Below are 19,656 nucleotides of genomic sequence, written 5' to 3'. Positions count from 1 at the left end.
ACATCATCAGGCATTTAATAGAACTATATAAGTACTCAAAAATAATCAGAATGAACATAGTCCTGAATAAGCCACTTGGACACAACTTAAGGCTTTGAAAAGTTGATGACTGTGGTGGAATTATGAAATCTAAAGATGGGCCGGGTGTGGTGGCCCACGCCTGTAATCCCAGTATTTGGGAGGCTGAAGTGGGCAGATGACTTGGGGTCAGGAGTTCAAGACCAGCCTGACGGACATGGTGAAACCCCGTCTCTACTAAAAGTACAAAAAAATTAGCTGGGTGTGGTGGCGCATGTGTGTAATCCCAGCTACTCGGGAGGCTGAGGCAGGAGAATCGCTTGAACCCAGGAGGTGGAGGTTGCAGTGAGCCAAGATTGCGCCATTGCACTCCAGCCTGGGCGACAGAGCAAGACTCCATCACAAAAAAAAAAAAAAAAAAAAAGAAAAGAAAAGAAAAGAAAAAAGGAAAAGAAATCTAAAGATGGCAATGAAGTCCAAAGGCAATAAAATTGACCATATTCTCTCATTTTTCCCCTACAATCAAGAAGTGTGAAAAACAATGGATCAAAACTTTCTGGTTTTAAGGATTTTAAAAACTCTCCCTCAAGTGATCTTTTAAGAAAAATAAGCAAGGGACTTTTTCAGAAGAAATCCCCTTAAGCTGAAAAGGCTTTAAGTTTCTGGCATTTCATAACTTCAGCAATGATAATGAAATGCTTGCCTTGCTTGGAGATGAGGAGGTGATCTGTTTTTATCTTTATGGTCCTTCCAGTTCTAATATTCTACAGTTTTTCCTTTAACTATTTAAAATATTTGTTGTGTGTCATTTGATGTATTTTTGCTGAATTATGTTGGCTAGCTGATTGTGTTGTTCAAAATAGGTAGCTTACTAAAGCAGTAAACACCCCTCCCTTCCTTCCTTCCTTCATCAAATGTCAATTAATAAGCTACAGTTGAAACAACATGATCCAGGCTTCAGACTGCTTTCAAATCCCTGTTCGGTTACTTACTAGGTCTTTGACTTCGGACAAATTGCTTAATAAGGAGAATGGTTAACATTTAGGTGGATCTTCATCCATGCTGGGTGCCACCCTAAGCACTTTGCATTCATTAACAGATTTTATCCTTACAACAATCCTGTGAAGTAGTGCTCTCATTTTAAAAATTAGATGTGTGTGCATGTCTATGTGTGTGTGTGTGTGTATGATTTTTTTTTTCCTAGAGCAGTTTCAGGCTCACAGCAAAATTGAGAGGAAGGTACAGAGATTTCCTATATACCCCTTGTCCCCACATGCATAGTCTTCATTATCAACATTCCCCACCAGAATGGTACATTTGTTTCAATTAATGAACCTACAGTGAGACATCATAATCACCCAAGTACAAAGTGTACATGAGGGTTCACCCTTGGTGTTGGACATTCTATGGGTTTGGAGAAACATACAATGACATGTATCTACTATTATAGTACCATACAGAGTATTTTCATTGCCCTAAAATCTACTGTGCTCTACTTAGTCATCCTTTCCTTAATCCCAACCCCTGGCAAACACCTATCCTTATTTTTCTTTCTTTTTTTTTTTTGAGAGGGAGTCTCATCCTGTTGCCCAGGCTGGAGGGCAGTGGTGCAATCTCAGCTCACTGCAACCTCTGTCTCCGGGGTTCAAACGATTCTCCTGCCTCAGCCTCCCAAGTAGCTGGGATTACAGGTGCCCGCCACCACACCCAGCTAATTTTTGTATTTTTAGTAGAGACAGGGTTTCACCATGTTGGCCAGGCTGGTCTCGAGCTCCTGACCTCGTGATCCACCCACCTCCGCCTCCTAAAGTGCTGGGATTACAGGCATGAGCCACTGTGCCCGGCCGGCAAACACTTGTCTTTCTTACTGTTTCCATAGTTTTGCCTTTTCCAGAATTCATGTAGTTGGAATCATACAGTATGTAGCCTTTTCAGATTGGCTTCCTTCATTTTGTAATATGCATTTAAAGTTCCTCCATGTCTTTCCATGGCTTAATATCTAATTTCTTTTTATTGCTGAATAATATTCCATCATATAAATATTTTTATATTCATAGTTTATATATTTTTATATTCCTTATATAAATTCATTATATAATTATATTCATAGTTTATTTACCCATTCACCTACCAAAGGACATCTTGGCTGCTTCCAAGTTTTAGCAATAATGAATAAAGCTGCTATAAACATCCATGTGCAGGTTTTGGGTGGATGTAATTCTTCAGGTCCTTTGGGCAAATACCAAGGAACATGATTGCTCAATTTTAGGGCAATAGAAAGGCTAGTTTTGTAAGAAACTGCCAAACCATCTTCCAAAGTGGCTGTCTCGTGTTGCATTCCCACCAGCAGCAAATGACAATTCCTATCACTCTGCCTCCTTGCCAACATTTGCTGTTGGCAGTGTTCTGGATTTTGGCTGCTCTAATAAGTATGTAATGGTCTCTCATTGTTATTTTAGTTTGCATTTTCCCAATGACAGGACGTGCAGCACCTTTTCATATGCTTATTTGCCATCTGTATGTTTCTTTGGTGAAATGACCCATTTTAAACAGAGTTGTTTGTTTTCTTACTGATGAGTTTTAAGAATTCTTTGTATGTTTTGGAAAACACTTCTTTTTTCAGCTGTATCTTTTGCAAATATTTTCTCCCAGTCTGTGCCCTGTCTTCTCATTCTCTTGATGTTGTCTTTTGCAGAGCAGGAGTTTTGAATTTTAATGAAATCCAGCTTATCAATTCTTTGGTAGATCATGCCTTTAGTGTTGCATCTAAAAAGTCATAGTCATACCGAAGTTCATCTAGGTTTTCTCCTGTTATATTCTAGGAGTTTTATAGTTTCGCATTTTACATTTAGGTCTCTATGATCCATTTTGTGTTGATTTTTCTAAAGAGTGTAAGGTCTGTGTCTAGACTCATTTTTTGTTTGTTTGTTTGTATGCAGATGTCCAGTTTTTCAGCACCATTTATTGACAAGATGATTTTTGCTCCTTTGTCATCTGTATTTATGTGAGCATGTGAGCCTATTTCTGGGCTCTATATTCTGTTCCACTGACCTATTTGTCTATTCTTTTGCCAATATCACACTGTCTTGATTACTGCATTGAATCTGCAGATCAAGTTGGGAAGAACTGACATTTTAACAATATTGAACCTCTTTATCCGAGATGAAATATCTCTCCATTCATTTAGTTTTTCTTCAGTTTTGTTCATCATAGTTTTGTAGTTTTCCTCATGCATATAGATTCTTATATATATTTTGATAGACTTATGTCTAGGTGTTTCACTTTTGGGGGTGCTAATGCAAATGGTATTGTGTTTTTCATTTCAATTCTACTAGTTTTCATTGCTTGTATATAGGAAAGCAACTGACTTTTGAATTTAACTTTGTGTCCTGCAAGCTTGCTATAATCTTTTACTAGTTCCAGGGGTATTTTTGCTGATTCTTTTTGATTTTCTGTACAGATGATCACATTATCTGTGAACAAAGGCAATTTTATTTTTTCTTTTCCAATCTGTATACCTTTTATTTCCCTTTCTTGTCTTATTGCATGAGTTAAGACTTCCAGTGTGATGTTGGAAAGTAGTAGTGAGAGGGAAGATCCTTGCCTTGATCCTGATCTTAGTCTGAAAGTATTATCACAGTCATCTCCATTTATTTCTCAGAAAGGTTAAGTAGCTTTTTCAAGGTTATATAACTAGTGTATGGCAGAGATGGCAACAAAGTTCTTGCCCATAACCACCTCCCATAATCAAGAGTGCATATGTGCAAAACATTTAGGACAGTGTTTGGTGTATAGTATGCACTATATACGAGTTTATTATTATTAATACTACCACTCATTATTACCATTTTTTGAGCTTGGTTTTCTCAACTGTGAAATGAGAAGAGTATTACTTCAGGGGCTATTGGGAGACTACATGAGACAATAGAGACTGCCTAACACTTAGGAGGTAGCAGTGATTGGTAGTAATCCCTGTGTGTGAAAAACACCGTGCTGGACACAGTAGGAAGTACAAAGATGATACCAACAACTTTTAAGGGGCCTGCAGTTTGGTAGGTCAAAGAAAATGAGTTACAATTAACCATACTGGGGAAAGAGCAGTAAGAGGGGTGTGGACTGGGGGTGCTCTGCCTGGGACATTCCACCCTTCCCCACTCCCCCCACCCAGCTCTTCTGTAACAGCTCACTCTTCCTCACTTTTCAGGTCTCAAGTTAAATATCCCCCCTCTGGGAAGCACCCTAGGCACCCCCAAACTCAGGATGGTGCTCCTACTGACCTTTCACACAGGACTCACCTCTCACAAGCTCTACGGACAGGACTGAGTCCATCCTGCTTACCATGATAGCCCCAGGACCCAGCACAGGGTATAGTACACAGAAGGTGCTCAGTAAATCTTTGTTAAATGAAAGAAACATGGGATTTTTAAGTATATTCGTCTTACCTGACTTCCTTGACTTTAAAAAGGAAATTGAGGGCACATTGAGAAGATGAGACAAATGTGGAGGTCAAAATCACGTCATGTGACTAAATCACGATCCCAAAATTTTCCAACAAACTAGAGCAGTGAACAGGGATTAGCAAAATGAGATTTAACAGGAATACATATAAAGGCCTGTATTTGGCTTGCAAAACCCACTAACTACCCTAGTACTGGATGGGGGAAGCCATTGCTGAGACAGCACACATGCAAAAGACTTCAGACTTTCAGTTGACTCCATATTTACCAAGAGAATGTATCCAACCTTGGGATACATTAAGAAATATGTAGCACCTTGCCAGGCGTGGTGGCTTACGCCTGTAGTCCCAGCACTTGGGGAGGCTGAGGCAGGTAGATCACTTGAGGTCAGGAGTTTGAGACCAGCCTGACCAACATGGTGAAACCCCATCTCTACTAAAAATACAAAATTAGCCCGGCGTGGTGGCACATGCCTGTAATCCCAGCTTCTTGGGAGGCTGAGGCAGGAGAATCACTTGAACCCAGGAGGTAAAGCTTGCAGTGAGCTGAGATGGCAGCATTGCACTCCAGCCTGGGCAACAAGAGTGAAACTCTGTCAGAAAGGAAAGGAAAGGAAAGGAAAGGAAAGGAAAGGGGAAGGGGAAGGGGGAGGGGGAGGGGGAGGAAAGGAAGAAATACATAGCACCAGGAATAAAGGTAGTGCCAGACTTAGGTGGTGCCAGACTTGCTGTTTAGTTTACACCTCAAGAGGGACATTAAAAATAGGAATTTCAAGCAAATTATTAATCCCTTTACACTTCATTGTCATCATCTTTAAAATGGGTGCCTGCCTCATAGGGTTGTGAGCATGAAGTAATTTGATGATTTTATTATTTTCATTGGCAAGAAGCAATTGAAAGGACTTAAATATTTAATCTAAAAATATAAAGAACTGGGTGGGAAAATAGGAGACATGAGTGACAGTCTCATTCAAAGTTCTCTTATGTGAAAAGAGATTAAGCTTCGTCTTTATAATCCTAGATGGCAGAACAACTATCTAAGAATTTCAGCTTGACTTAAGGAAACACTTTGACATGCAAAGCTGTCCCAAAGTGAAAGGAAGGAATGTCTTGGGAGTGGTTAGTCCCCACACATCTAGGAGGCAGACACTCACTTGATGGGACCAGATCAGATGAGGCCTCAGGACCTTTCCACTGCTGGGATTCATTAAGCACCTGGTGTAGGTCACTATCGTTTATTAATGTCCGGCTCAGGCTTGTTATTAATACATACATCATCTCATTTCATCCTCGAAACAACCCAATAAGAGAAATTCCTTTACAGAAAAGTTAAAGAAATTCAATACCATGTTTAAGGCTGCATACTTCGTAAATTATCCTGTCAAAGCTTTGGGCTCAAGTCTGGTTGACTCCAAAGACCCCGGTCTTTCTAACGTGTCCTTGCCTGGGCTCCCACCCCAACTCCCTCAGACCTTTGTGTACATTATAAAATGGGAGAGAAGGGACAGGAGTGCACGCAGGGTTGCAAACTGGAAGTATACAGGCTGGATTCAGCTGGCACACATGTTTTGATTGGCAGACACAGCACTTTTAGCTGCCAATGCTTAATAGCTAGAAGAGTTCACGTAAAAATTTCATTTCCTACTTATCTTTAAAAACTGGAAACACTAGCCACACTGGCCCATATTTCCACTTGGCAACAATGGACTGCAGCAAGCAGGGACGGCCCCTTCAGGCATGGGCTCACGTTCCCAGCTGCCACAACGCCTCCTGTCCCACCTCCAGTTCCTCCACTCGTGTGTCTGGCCCCCGGAGGGATGTCAGTGTGCTACGCCCAGTGTGAACATTTCAAATGAATGCATAACAAATCGTGAGTTTAGGAACAGGAAAGTGCCTGTCCCACATTCCACATGAGGAAGCTGAGCCCTAGAGAGTCCCGTGGTGGCCCAGGTCATCAGTGCAGCACTTCGATACAGCCCGACTCCTGCCTCCCCTCAACTGCCCCCCTCCACCCCGACCCGCTCCCCTCCCCCGCCGCCCCGCACACAGCTATGCTGATGGAATGCATCGGGGCTGTCCTCTCGGAAAACCCACTGTCCCCAGCATCCCTGCTGGAGAAGAGTCTGACCAGGCATCCTCTGCACCTGAGAGGGAATTTCCTCCCCAGGCTCCAGAAAACAGGGCTTGCTCTGGTGTGACTGTTGGTTTTTGTTTTGTTTTGTTTTTGTTTTGAGACGAAGTCTCGTTCTGTCACCCGGGCTGGAGTGCAGTGGCACCATCTCAGCTCACTGCAACCTCTGTCTCCCAGGTTCAAGCGATTCTTCCACCTCAGCCTCCCGAGTAGCTGGGACTACAGGTGCCTGCCACCACGTCTAGCTAATTTTTTGTATTTTAGTAGAGACGGGGTTTCACCGTGTTGTCCAGGCTGGTCTCGAACTCCTGAGCTCAGGCAATCCTCCCACCTCGGCCTCCCAAAGTGCTGGGATTACAGGCGTCAGCCACCGTGCCTGGCCAACTGTTGGTTCTGAGGTGATCCTCACCGTCTCCTAAAAAGTCCTCAGCACCTTACAGCAGAGAGCTAAGCAGAGGGTCCAATGACTGAAGCTTGGTTTCCGCGGTGAGTCTTCATCAGTCCGTTGCTTCCCATTTCTAGTCCCGTCAGAAGGCCCCATGTTACCCCTGTTTCTGGGCCCTCATTTCTCCCACTGAGTGTGGATATTTGAAGATGTAATTGTCACGCTTGAGTCATTGAGGAGTGTCAGGGCCAGATTTTGGTATGGTGGAGGGAGACTAGCCTCGGATCAGGAAGCGTAAATTCAGTTTTTGCTCAGCCATTAATTGTATTCCTGTGCTTGTGGGACAGTCTCTCCTCTCTGGGCCTCAGTTTTCTCATCTGTAACATGATAGGCAGAATTAGGGCATCTTAAAAGTCCTTTGACAGTTTTATAATGTTATGATTCAGAGGCAGATCTGGGAATAAATAATAGGACTTGGGACATGGCCAAAAATCTTAGCAGTAGAAGAAAGATTTACAGTAATCCATTACAGTTCCTTGCTTTTTCTTTTTCATTTTCCTCCCTCCCTTCCTCTCTCCTTCCTTCTTTTCTCCCTCTCTCCCTCCTTTCCTCCCTCCTTCCCTTCTCCCTTTCTCTTTTTCTTCTGAGATGTCTCAACTGATCAAGATGAAGATCTCTGACTGAGGTCAGTCATCTGGTTAACAGAACCTAGAAACCGCCAGCCAGCTTAGTGTGAAAACCCAGAGAGCACAGAAAGCTGAGACATTCTTAATCTTACAGTCCATCAAGCTTAAATCTAGCCAGCATTCCACTCTCACTGAGATCTTCAACTCACTTACTCAGATCTTAGCTGTAAATTTTTAAAATGAGGTCCCTACTTCCCTTCAAGGCAGGTATTAGTACCTTTTCCTCTAATCAACATGAGCACTCTTGTGTGTGAGGTGTGTGTGTGTCTGCTCAGCTAGACTCTGAGGACTGGAGTCCAGGGACTGTCCGTATGCACAGTGCTGGGTACATAATACGTCCTGATTTCACCTTTCTTGCTTGCTTCAATCTTATATCTTCTCCATAAACATCTGTTGACACTGTGCCATGTGTCCGCCTCTGCTGGACATTGGATTGAGGGGATCGGTTTTCCTGATCCCCTGCTGCTAGACACCCACATTCCAAAGAGCATCCCAGGGGGCTTAGGCGAAGCCAGAGGAAGGAGAAAAGGAACTGCCACTCCTGTTCCTCCTTTCTAATTCTTCTCCTTTGCTCTGCTCTTGCTGTTCGATCTGCTGTTATAAGTGAAGCAATGCAAAACAAAACAAAACAAAACAAAAAGCAATGTCTTTCTTCTGAGGAAAGGCAGGTAGTAGGCAAAGAGCTCTTTTTCAGAAAGAGGCACTTCTTATTTTTTACCACACAAATAATACATTTTTAAATGTTTCATTTCAGAATGGCATCTTGAGTCTGAAACACAATGACTTTTCTCTAAGTTTACCCTGCTCAAATAGAAATATTTGTGTAACATGTAAGTGTCTGTCTGGATGGCAGAAACTAGCAACTGATTTTCTGATATTCCTAAGCCAGTCTCAGTGAGATTTTTTATCACCTTTGAATTTGTATATGAATCCACCAATAGTGGCGACAGTTGTTATATTTTTAGCTGATAAATTATAGTTGAGGTTTTTATGATATTCATTTGGATAATCAGGATAGCTTACCAGGAGATATTAAATTGCACATTCCATGTGGACTATAATACCCACACACACCAGGCAAGTATTCCCATCTATGTGAAGGCAGAGATGTTTCATTATGCCACCTGCCCACCAGGGGCTGCCAACAAGGAACTGAAGGACATTTTTTTTTCTTAGAGACAGGGTCTTGCTCTGTCGCCCAGGCCAGAGTGCAGTGACACTGCAGCCTTGAATTCCTGGGCTTCAATTGATCCTCCTATCTTAGCCTCCAGAGTAGCTGGGACTATAGGTGTGTACCACCATGCCCAGCTAATTTTTAAAATTTTTTTGTAGACATGGGGTCTCACTATGTTGCCCAGGCTGATCTCAAACTCCTAGCCTCAAGCAATGCTTCTGTCTTGGGCTCCCAAAGTGCTGGAATTACAAGTGTGAGCCATCACACCCAACCTTGAAAGACATATTTAAATCATGATGGTTCTATCACAGTGGAAAATTTTATTTTTTGTGAGTGGCCTAAACTGGATGCAGGAGGGGAATGGGAGAGAAATGCTGCAAAGACTCATAAGGTGAGGAGTTTACCCTGGGAGATCTCTGGGAACCATTCCAGCTCAGCCAGCTCAGGAAACAGTGGATCATCATTTCTAAGAAAGAGACTAAACCTCTGTTTTAATTCAAAATAAGTTTTATTGAGATATAATTTACATACCACACCCATTTAAAATGATGATTCAGTGGTTTGTAGCATATCGACAGATATATGCAACCATCATCATCACAGTCAATTTTAGAACATGTCATTGTCTCAAAATAAACTCCATAGCCTTTAGCTATCACCCCTTATCCCCCCAGCCCTAAACAACCACTTATCTACTTTCTGTTCCCATAGATTTGTCTCATGGATATTTTATATAAATAGAATACATAATTTGTAGTCTTTTGTGACTAATTTCTTTCACTCAGCATAATATTTTTGAGGTTCTTTCATGTATCATGCATGTATCAGCACTTGATTTCTTTCTATTTCTGAGTAATATTCCATTGTATGGACATATCACATTTTAGCTATCCATCAATCAACTGATGGACATTTGAGTTGCTTCCACCTTTTGCCTATTATGAATAGTGCTACAGTAAACATTTGTGTACAAGCTTTTGTGTGGACACAAGTTTTCATTCACTTGGGTAGATACCTAGGGGTGGAATTGCTGGGTCATCTGGTAACTCTATGTTTAACAATTTGAGGAACTGCCAGACTGCTTTCCAAAGTGGGTGCACTACTTCACATTCCCACCAGCAGTGGATGAGAGTTCCAGTTGCTCCACATCCTCGTCAACACTTGTAATTATGTCTTTTTTATTATAGCCATTTTAGTGGGTATGCAGTGAATCTCATTGTGGTTTTGATTGGTATTTCCATGATGGCTTATGATGTTAAGTATCTTTTCATTTGTTTATTCCCTGCTTGTTTATCTTCTTTGGGTAAATGTCAGTTCAGATCCTTTTCCCATTTTTAATTAGCTTGTCTTTATTATTGAGTTGTAAGAGTTCTTCAACTTTTTATTATTTCATAAAATTGTATATTATATTTTATATGTTCTAGAGATATAATATATAGATATATAATATATAGATACATAATATATCTAGATTTTTATGTATTCTAAACATATAAGTTTATAGATTATATATGTAGATTTTAAAAATATATTTGAGACATATAAAAATATATTTTATACTTTCCAGATTTAAGTCCCTTATGAGATATATAATTTGCAAATGTTTTCTCCCATTCTTTGGGTTACCTTTTCACTTTCTACACAGTGTTCTCTGAAGCATGCAAGTTTTAAATTTTGATAAAGTTCAGTTTATTTTTTCTTGTGTTGCTTGTGCTTTGGTATCATATATAAGAATCCAATGCCATATTTGAGATCATGAAGATTTACCTCTGGTTTCTTCTAAGAATATATTAGGCCAGGTGTGGTGGCTCATGCCTGCAATCCCAGCACTTTGGGAGACCGGGGCAGGAGGACTGCTTGAGCCCAGGAGTTTGAGACCAGCCCTGGCAACATAGTGAAACCCTTATCTCTACAAAAAAATTAAAAAAAAAAAAATTAGCTGGGTGTGGTGGCACATTCCTATAGTCTGAGCTACTCAGGAGGCTGAGGTGGGGGCATCACTTGCGCCTGGGATGTTGAAGCTGCAGTGAGCCATGGTCCTGCCACTGCACTTCAGCCTAGACAAAGTGAGACCCTTTTGCAAATATATATAAAATATATAATATATTATATAACTATAAAATATATATTTTTTATAGTTAGCAATTTTTGGTTAATATTTGTATATGGTGTGACATAAGAGTACAACTCCATTCTTTTGCATGTGGAGCTGTTCCAGCAACATTTGTTGAAAAGATTATTCTTTCCCCACTGAATGGTCTCCTTGAAAATCAAGTGGCCACAGACACATGGGTTTATCTCTGGAGTCTCAATTCTATTCCACTGATCCATGGTGCCAGCACCACACTGTCTTGATCATTGTAGTTTTCATTTGAAATCAAGAAATGTGGAGTGCAGTCTTCCAAGATTGTTTTTGCTTTTCAAGATTGTTTTGTCTATTCTGGGTCTCTTGCAATTTCATATGAATTTTAGAATCACCTGGTCAATTTCTGTGAAGTCATCTGGGATTCTTACAGTTATTGCATTTAATCTGTAGATCAATTTGGGGGACATTAACATCTTAACAATATTAAGTCTTCTAATCCATGAACATGAGATGTTTCCCACTTAGTAGATCTTCTTTAATTTCTTTCCACAATGTCTTATAGTTTTCAAAGTATAAGTTGTACATTTCTTTTGTTAAATATATTCCTAAACACTTTATTCTTTTTGATGCTGTTATAAATGGAATTGTTTTCTTAATTTCACATTCAGATTGTTCATTGCAAATGTATAGGAATATAATTCATTTTGTACATTGTATCCTGCAATCTTGCTGAACTCATTTATTAACTCTAGTAGTTTTTTAGTGGATTCCTTAGCATTTTGTAAGATCATGTCATCTGAAAACAGAGACTGTTTTCCAAAATACCTGTACCATTTTGATCTTCCCAATCTGGATTTATTTTTCTTGCCTGATTGCTCTGTCTGGAACCTCTAGTACACTATTGAATAGAAGCGGTGAGGGTGGACAACGATGTCTTATTCTTGATCTTAGGGGGAAACTTCCAGTGTTTCACCATTAAATATGATGTTAGATGTAGGGTTTTTTCTAGATGCCATTTATTACGTTGAGGAAATTCAATGCAATTCCCATTTTCCTGAGTGTTTTCATCACGAAAGGAGCTTGGATTTTTGTCAAATCCTTCTTCTGCCATTTTAAGATAATCATGTGGGTTTTGATTTTTATTCTATTGACATGATATAGTAATTACATTGGTTTTTGGATGTTAAACCAATCTTGCATTCCTGAAAAAAATCCCACTTGGGCATTGTATATAATTCTTTTTATATGTTTCTGAATTCAGTTTGCTAGTACTTTATTCAGTTTTTTTGCAGCTATATCCGTAATAGATATTGGTTTGTAATTTTCTTGTGATGTCTTTGATTTTGATATCAGAGTAAAACTAGCCTCCTAGAATCAGTTGGAAAGTTTTCTCTTCTCTTCTATTTTTTGGAAAAGTTTGTGAAAAATTGGTATTAGTTCTTTATGTTTGGTAGAATTGACTTGCCATCTGGGCCCTGACTTTCCCTCGTGAGCAGTTTGTTGTTGTTGTTGTTACAATTCAATCTCTTGTTAAAGTCTACTTGGGTTGTCTAATTCTTCTTGAGCTTGTTTCAGTAGTTTGTGTCTTTCCAGGCATTTATCCATTTCATCTGTGATCTAATGTAATGGCATATAATTATAATATTCCTTCATAATGCTTTTTAATTTATAATTTTAATAGTAATGTCCACTGTTTCATTTCTTTTTAGTCTAGCTCTGTCACCCAGGCTGGAGTGCAGTGGCATGATCTCGGCTCCTGCAACCTCTGCCACCTGGGTTCAAGCGATTCTCCTGCCTTAGCCTCCTGAGTAGCTGGGATTACTGGAGTCCACCATCATGCCTGGCTAATTTTTGTATTTTTAGTAGAGACGGGTTTTCACCATGTTGGCCAGGCTGGTCTTGAACCCTTGCCTCAGATAATCCACCCGTCTCAGCCTCCCAAAGTGCTGGGATTACCGGCATGAGCCACTGCCCCTGGCCCTGTTTCATTTCTGAATCTAGTAATTTGAGTCTTGTCTCTTTTTTTCTTGGCTTGTCTGGCTTAAGGTTTATTAGTTGTGTTTGTCTTTTCAAAGAACCAGCTTTTGGTTTAGAAAATTAATGAAACTAATTTATTATGTTGTTTTGCATTCTCTTTAATTTCTACTATAATCTTTATTATTTTCTCCCTTATGCTTTCTCTAGGTTTAGTTTTCTGTTCTTTACTCAATGTTCTAAGGTGGAAGTTTAGGTTATTGATTTGAGATGTTTCTTCTTTATCAATATAAGCATTTATAGCTATAAATTCCCCTCTAAACACTGTTTTAGCTTCATCCCATAAATTTTAGTATGCTGTGTCTTCCTTTACATTCATACCAAAGTATTTTCTAATTTCTTTTTAAATTTCTTCTTTGACCCATTGATTATTTAGGAATGTGTCAATTTCCACATATTTGTGAATTTTTCACATTTATTTCTGTTATTGATTTTTAATTGCATTCCACTGTATTCAGACAACATACTTTGTATTATTTCTATCCTTTTAAATTTATTGAGGTTTGTTTTATGGTCTAGCATATGGTCTATCTTGGAGAATGTTTCATGTGCACTTGAGGAAAATATATACCCTGCTGTGATGGGTGAAGTGTTCTATAGATGTCGTTGGGTATAGTTGGTTAGTAATGTTGTTCTGGTGTTCTACTAGCTTTTTAAGATCTTCTGTCCAGTTCTTCTATCCACTTTTTTTTTGAAGTGGAATCTTGCTGTGTCACCCAGGCCGGAGTGCAGTGGTGTGATCTCAGCTCACTGCAACATCTGCCTCCTGGGTTCAAGCCAGTCTCCTGCCTCAGCCTCCCGAGTAGCTGAGACTTCAGGCGTGCATCACCACACTGGTTAATTTGTGTATTTTTAGTGGAGATGGGGTTTCGCCATGTTGACCAGGCTGGTCTTGAATTCCTGACCTCAAGTGATCCACCTGCCTTGGCCTCCCAAAGTGCTGGGATTACAGGCATGAGCCACTATGCCTAGCCCACTATCTACTATTGAAAGTGGGGTATTGAAATCTTCACCTGTTATTGTTGAACTGTCTATTTCTCCCTTTGATTCTGTCAGGTTTTGCTTCCTGTGTGTTAGTGCTCTGTTATTAGGTACATATATGTTTTTAATTGTTATATCTTCCTCAAGGATTGACCCTCTTAATATTATCAAACACCCCTCTCTATCTTCACTAACCATTTCCTCACTAATAATTTCTTATTTAAAAGTCTATTTTGCCTGATGTTAGTATAACTACTCCAACTTTCTTGTGGTTGCTCCAAAGCTCTGTTTTGAGTTGTCAGTGGCTTTGATAGGCAGTATAAGTCATGGAAGAACCTGCCTGTTTTCTTTTCTTGCTCATATTTCAAATAAAATATTTTACCAATCAGTACATTCTCCTTGAGTATTACTTACGGTCCACAATATGAAGATCTGTATGATGTGAAAACTCTTATGTCTAGATAGAACCCTTTTCATGGGATTGGTTAATTCATTTTTTATCCTCTCCCCTTCATCTTCAGTAAATGAAAATTATACCCTCCTTTAAAATGACTAGATGTCCTCATGACCAGGATAAAAATGCAATTAAAAGAAAGGCAACCAGGAAAAACTTTGTAAAAACCATAAATATGTACATGTGCTAGAAAACAATGTGTTTACTCTTGAACTCCTCTTCAAGTCAGAAGTCCTAAATTTTGAACATTGTTTACTTGCTCTGAACACAGCAGAGCTCCCAGGTGATGCCAGTTGGAAATGGAATCGATTGAGGATAACATGCAGGGGCCACTATGTCTGTATGCTTCAATGTGCCAGCATGATTACAGATTTCAAAAGGAAAAAACACATTTAAAAAATAGACATCGTTCCATTCTGAGCAAGGGTCCCTGTTTGATCTTTCTCTGTGTCTGAGCCCACTTGTTGTCCTGAAGGATAGGTGACAGCCCAGATAGTCCCAGTGGGTGAGAAAACCTCATATTCTATGCCAGTTTCCTGTCACTGCTTTGAGCTCTAAGAGTTCAGAGAGGTGAGGGCAGTGTGACCTCCACCTAGCTGAGTGTTAGCATGAGTCCCTGGTGACAGTGTGTCTGAGCTGCCAGTACACCGGCAGTCTTTGGAGCAGCTCTTCCTCACTCTTTCAACAACCAGCCAATTTGGTCTCAGGAAATCACTCTGCAGTGCTGGCTGGGATTGGAAGTCATTTTTAATTTTGTGACAAAGACAGATGTGTCCTACGGGAGTAGTAAGTGGTTTTACTGGTGATATTAATGGAACCGTGACCTCTTCTATATCTATGGTCCTACAAAACAAAATATGTTTGTATTATTATATGTCAGGCAAATTCATTCTTAGCCCTTCCTTGAAGTAAATTGCAGAGGAAATATACTATTAATAAGCCCAGAGAGTATTGTTCGTGTGTGTGTGTGTGTGTGTGTGTGTATCTACAGTCATATGCTCATTTGCAAACACAGTGGATTTATAATGCCACTTTTGACTGTCACACAAATAATGTGTTTTGCATAGTGTTTGGAGGGACACAAATCACTGAAGTTCTGATATCTTCGGATAGAATTTCAGTGGGCCCAGTGCTGAAATTGGTATTGGCTTTTAAAGGCCAATAGCTGTAGTAAAATTTAAGTTTTTTGGGGATCCACAGTACCAAAGGGAAAGAAGAAATTCAAAGATATGTTGAATTAACCTTTTCTATTTTCATTTGGGATTGGTATTCATTAGTCTAGAAATGACTACACTGATTTTATTATCTCCTGTAGGAACTTTTTGTGCCAGTGTCCTTTGTTGAAAACAGTTGCTTAAGGAGACAGTAAATTAAATATGAAGGATTTACAATTTAGTTAAATGAATTAAACCATTTCTTAGTGTTTGTGTTTACCTTGGGATGCACGAAAGAGACAAAAATATAGACTCACAAGAGGAAGGAAAGGAATGATCAAATCCCAATAGTCCATGGCTGAATGTCTAGCTCAGCAACTTTATTTAAAGGAAGAATTTAATTCTGATAAGAAATCCTTGTGTCTATCTGATTAACTTTTTCTCTCTGCATATGTTACTACACCCACTGAGATTTCCTAATAAACACATAAGTTTATTAACTGTGACAGTTAATGTCTCATTCTGTTATAGAGGACGAAACTCAGGTAAATCAAATGCAAAATTTATAGTTTTCCTTAAGCAAAAATGGATGGAGCTTTATCATTTGAGTTTTAACTTTAATAATTAAAAATATTACTATAAAATAATGCATGATCATTCTAGAAAGACTGACAAATATAGAAGAAGGTAAATAAGAACAACAATAATCCATAAAGCCAACACCCAAAGATAATCATTTTTAACTTTTTTTGGGCAGAGAAGGAATCTTGCTATGTTGCCCAGGCTGGTCTCAAACTCTTGGCCTAAGTGATCCTCCTGCCTCAGCTTCCCAAAGTGCTGAGACTACAGGTGTGAGCCACTGCACCTGGCTCTTAAAATTTTAGTATGTTTGTTTCCAATCCTTTTTCCTATGCCACTATATCAATATATATTTATATTTTTGATAGTTAAGATGATGAGTATAATTTGTGATTTTCATATCTACCTACTGGTACTAGCAGTGAATCTGTATGGGTCTACAGCAACTTGATCCTTGCCTCCTTGGAGGAAAGAATTCAGCCAAGGGCATTAGTAGGTGTAAGGCAGAGGGAGAGACTGAGGCAAATTTTAGAGCAGGAGCGAGAGTTTATTAAACAGTTTTAGAGCAGGAATGAGAGGAAGAAAACTACACTTGGCAGAGGGCCAAGCAGGCAACTGGAGAGATTCAAGGGTTTGTGTTTATTTTCCCCTGATTTTTCCTTTGGGATGGGCTGTCCACATGCACAGTGGCCTGCCAGCACCTGGGAGGAGCCACATGCGCACTGTGTTTACTGAAGTTGTGTTTGTGCTCACTTGAGGTGTTTTTCCCTTACCAGTTGAGCATTCACAGAGGAAAGTCATATACCGGTTAAACTGTGCCATTTTGCCTTTGAGTGTGCATGCTTGAGCCTGCTCCCCCAACTTCTGAGATCTTATCAGGAAGCTGCTGATCACCAGCTTCAGGTGTTTTCTATCTGTTGGGAGACTGTCTCTGGTGCCAGCTGTGACTAATTATTATTTTAGAAAGACAGTTTAATAACCACCTGACCATCACCTGATGGTCACCTGACATTCTTGGGAGGAGGGGCACTCTCCTGTCCCACTCATGTCTGCCTAACTGCCAACTCTAACACTTTGTTCATAAGTTCAAATGAGTCATAATAATAATAAGAAAATTAACAGCTAACTATTTGCCAGGCACCATTCTAAGTGCTTTACATATATTAATTCATGTAATCCTCATCATAGCCCTTTCACATAGATTTTACAAATGAGGCACAGAGGGTATAACGATTTCCCCAAGGTCTCACAGTTACACAGGACCACAGCCAGGATTAAACCCAGGCTTTGAGGCGTACTCTGAACCACCTCCCTCCGACTCAAAGCCTGCCCCAAAGCCTGCTCTCACACCCCATGCCTTGGTGATCAGCCCTTTTTCAGAATTTCTCCAACACTATACAGTACCATGAGGCACTTACTTTCCCACTGAATGTGTGGAAATCAGCCTTCATCTCTGAAAAACCATTGTCACCTGCTGGCAGCCCTTTCTATGGGGGCCTTCAAGAGAAGGTAGCCAGAGGTTCAGCCTTCAGGGTGCCGCCAGGGAAGGGGCTCTAGATTGGAGGCAGAAGTAACTGGCCTACAGGCCTGGCTGTGCCCATCTAGACAACTCATTTCACCTGTTTGTGCCTCTTTTCTCATCTGTAAAAGGACGGGGTTGGATACCCATTCACTCATTCATTCAGTACACATGAGACAGACATGAATACAATCCATTTCCTCTCCTCTAGGAATGTAGCATCCAAGGAGTACCCAGAGAAAAAAACTGCTGGTTCTGTGGACCGTGTTGTAACAGAATCAATGGGAACACTGGGAAAGTCCCTAAGGTGGGCTAGGATGGAGAAGGGTGCAGGAAGGAAGGGGGCTAGCAAGGCTTCCCGGAGGATGAGTGGGAATAATTAACATATAGGTGCCAGGGACCACACAAGATGGGCTGTGGTGAAAGGGTCTCTCTAGAGCTCACATCTGTGCCTCCATTCCACACTGCTGTGCAGAAAACTATCCCATCTTCAGCAGGCTACAGCAATGGCCCACTTTTTTTTCTTTTTTGGCTTAAAACTGCAGAAATGTATTATCTCACAGTTCTGGAAACTCTAAGTCTGAAATCAAATCATCTGGGCCATGCCCCTTCTGAAACCTGCAGGAGAACCCTCCCTCGCCTCTTCCTACATGCTGGTGGTTGCCCGCAATCCTTGGCATTCTTTGGCTTGCCGCTGCATCACACCCGTCTCTGCCTCCATCTGCACATAGTGCGAGTCTGCACACCCTGTCTGTCTTCACATGACTGCCTTCTTATAAGGATGCTAATCACACTGGATGAGGAGCCCTCCCTTACTTAGCTTAAGCAACTACATTTGCAACAATCCTGTTTTCAAATGAGGTTACATTCAGAAGTACAGGGGGGTTAGGACTTCAGCATATCATTTTGGTGGGGACACAGTTCTACCATAATGATCACTGTAGCCACCATCTAGTCTGGGCAACCATTGCCTGCTTACTGCTTTTGTTTCTCTCCAATTCCTTCTCCATTCAGCATCCCGAATTAGCTTCATAATCCACAAACCTGAGGCAGGACCAGCAAGCAGGTGGGGGCCTGGTTGGTTCTTTCAGGTCCAAATGGAGAGAGTTCACACAGGACTTCTTTCCATTTAGTATATAAGGCTGGAGCAAATGGGGGACGATCAGAACACAATGACTCCCGAAGAGATCGTTGCCTGAGGATGTCAATAGATTCCCGAGGGCAAGGGCAGGGTAGACTGAGAATGTTTCTAAAAGGATCTTGGACTCATTCTGGCTCCCTGAGGAGTTACAGGGAAGCTGAACAGGTGTTTGAATCCTCCTTGCCTCTGAGACTGGCCAAATGCCACGCTTTTTAAGGAAGTATTGGTGCTTAAAGTCTTTTCCAGACTTCTCTGCAGGCACTTGCACAGACTTTGCTATTAGCAGGTAAGTAGCGCATACTAAAGAAATAAGCCTAATATACATATGAAATAAATGCAGCATTCAAAACAGCTTCTCCGGCCTGTCCGCCTCCCCCTAAGCAGCTCAGACCTTCTCATTCATTATTATTAGCCTCCGAGGAAAGGTCTAGAAAACCTTTAAGTCATGCTTCTGTCATTCAAATGATAATCCTCTCCTCAACTTGCTAGACTTCTGCATCACCTTGAATTCTCCAAAGAGAGTTGACCTTCGCCACTGCATCTATGCCCTTTGAGCACTTACAAAGGCTCTGGAGGGCGCTTCCTGAGGCACTTAGCATAGCTGTGGTGAGAAGTCTATGCAGAATTTTCTCCTTTCTCTCCTACTGCACTTTTAGGCTTTTTCCCACAGTGGTCCCCCCATACCACATTGCATATTAAGGTATTGGGGCAATCTCATCAGAGGCCAACAACAGATATGAAATTAGGTTTTATTAGGGAAGCTTTCTTTTTCTGCGTAGAAACACAGAGGGCCAAATTCAGAGACAAAGATGTGAATGTATGGATTACATTAAGGGAGAATGACGTGACTGTGGCAGT

General features: G+C 40.6%; 1 protein-coding gene across 13 annotated transcripts in view; it reads left to right on the top strand.

The window, feature by feature from the left end:
* The window catches only part of FLT1 (fms related receptor tyrosine kinase 1), a 195,012-nt gene that overhangs the window by 37,247 nt on the left and 138,109 nt on the right, over positions 1-19,656 (top strand). Inside the window, exon 1 of one of the 13 annotated variants that reach the window (XM_024348489.3) lies at positions 18,995-19,084. The exons of the other annotated variants lie outside the window; for them this stretch is intronic. The gene's annotated coding sequence lies outside the window, so the exon portion shown is untranslated. Of the gene's footprint in view, positions 1-18,994; positions 19,085-19,656 lie in introns of those variants that run through there. 13 annotated transcript variants of the gene reach the window in all.

Source organism: Pan troglodytes, chromosome 14 (assembly GCF_028858775.2).
Source record: "Pan troglodytes isolate AG18354 chromosome 14, NHGRI_mPanTro3-v2.0_pri, whole genome shotgun sequence".
Classification (NCBI taxonomy): domain Eukaryota; kingdom Metazoa; phylum Chordata; class Mammalia; order Primates; family Hominidae; genus Pan; species Pan troglodytes.
The sequence above is the reverse complement of the archived record's forward strand: the minus strand, read 5'-3'. Positions and strand labels throughout refer to the sequence as shown.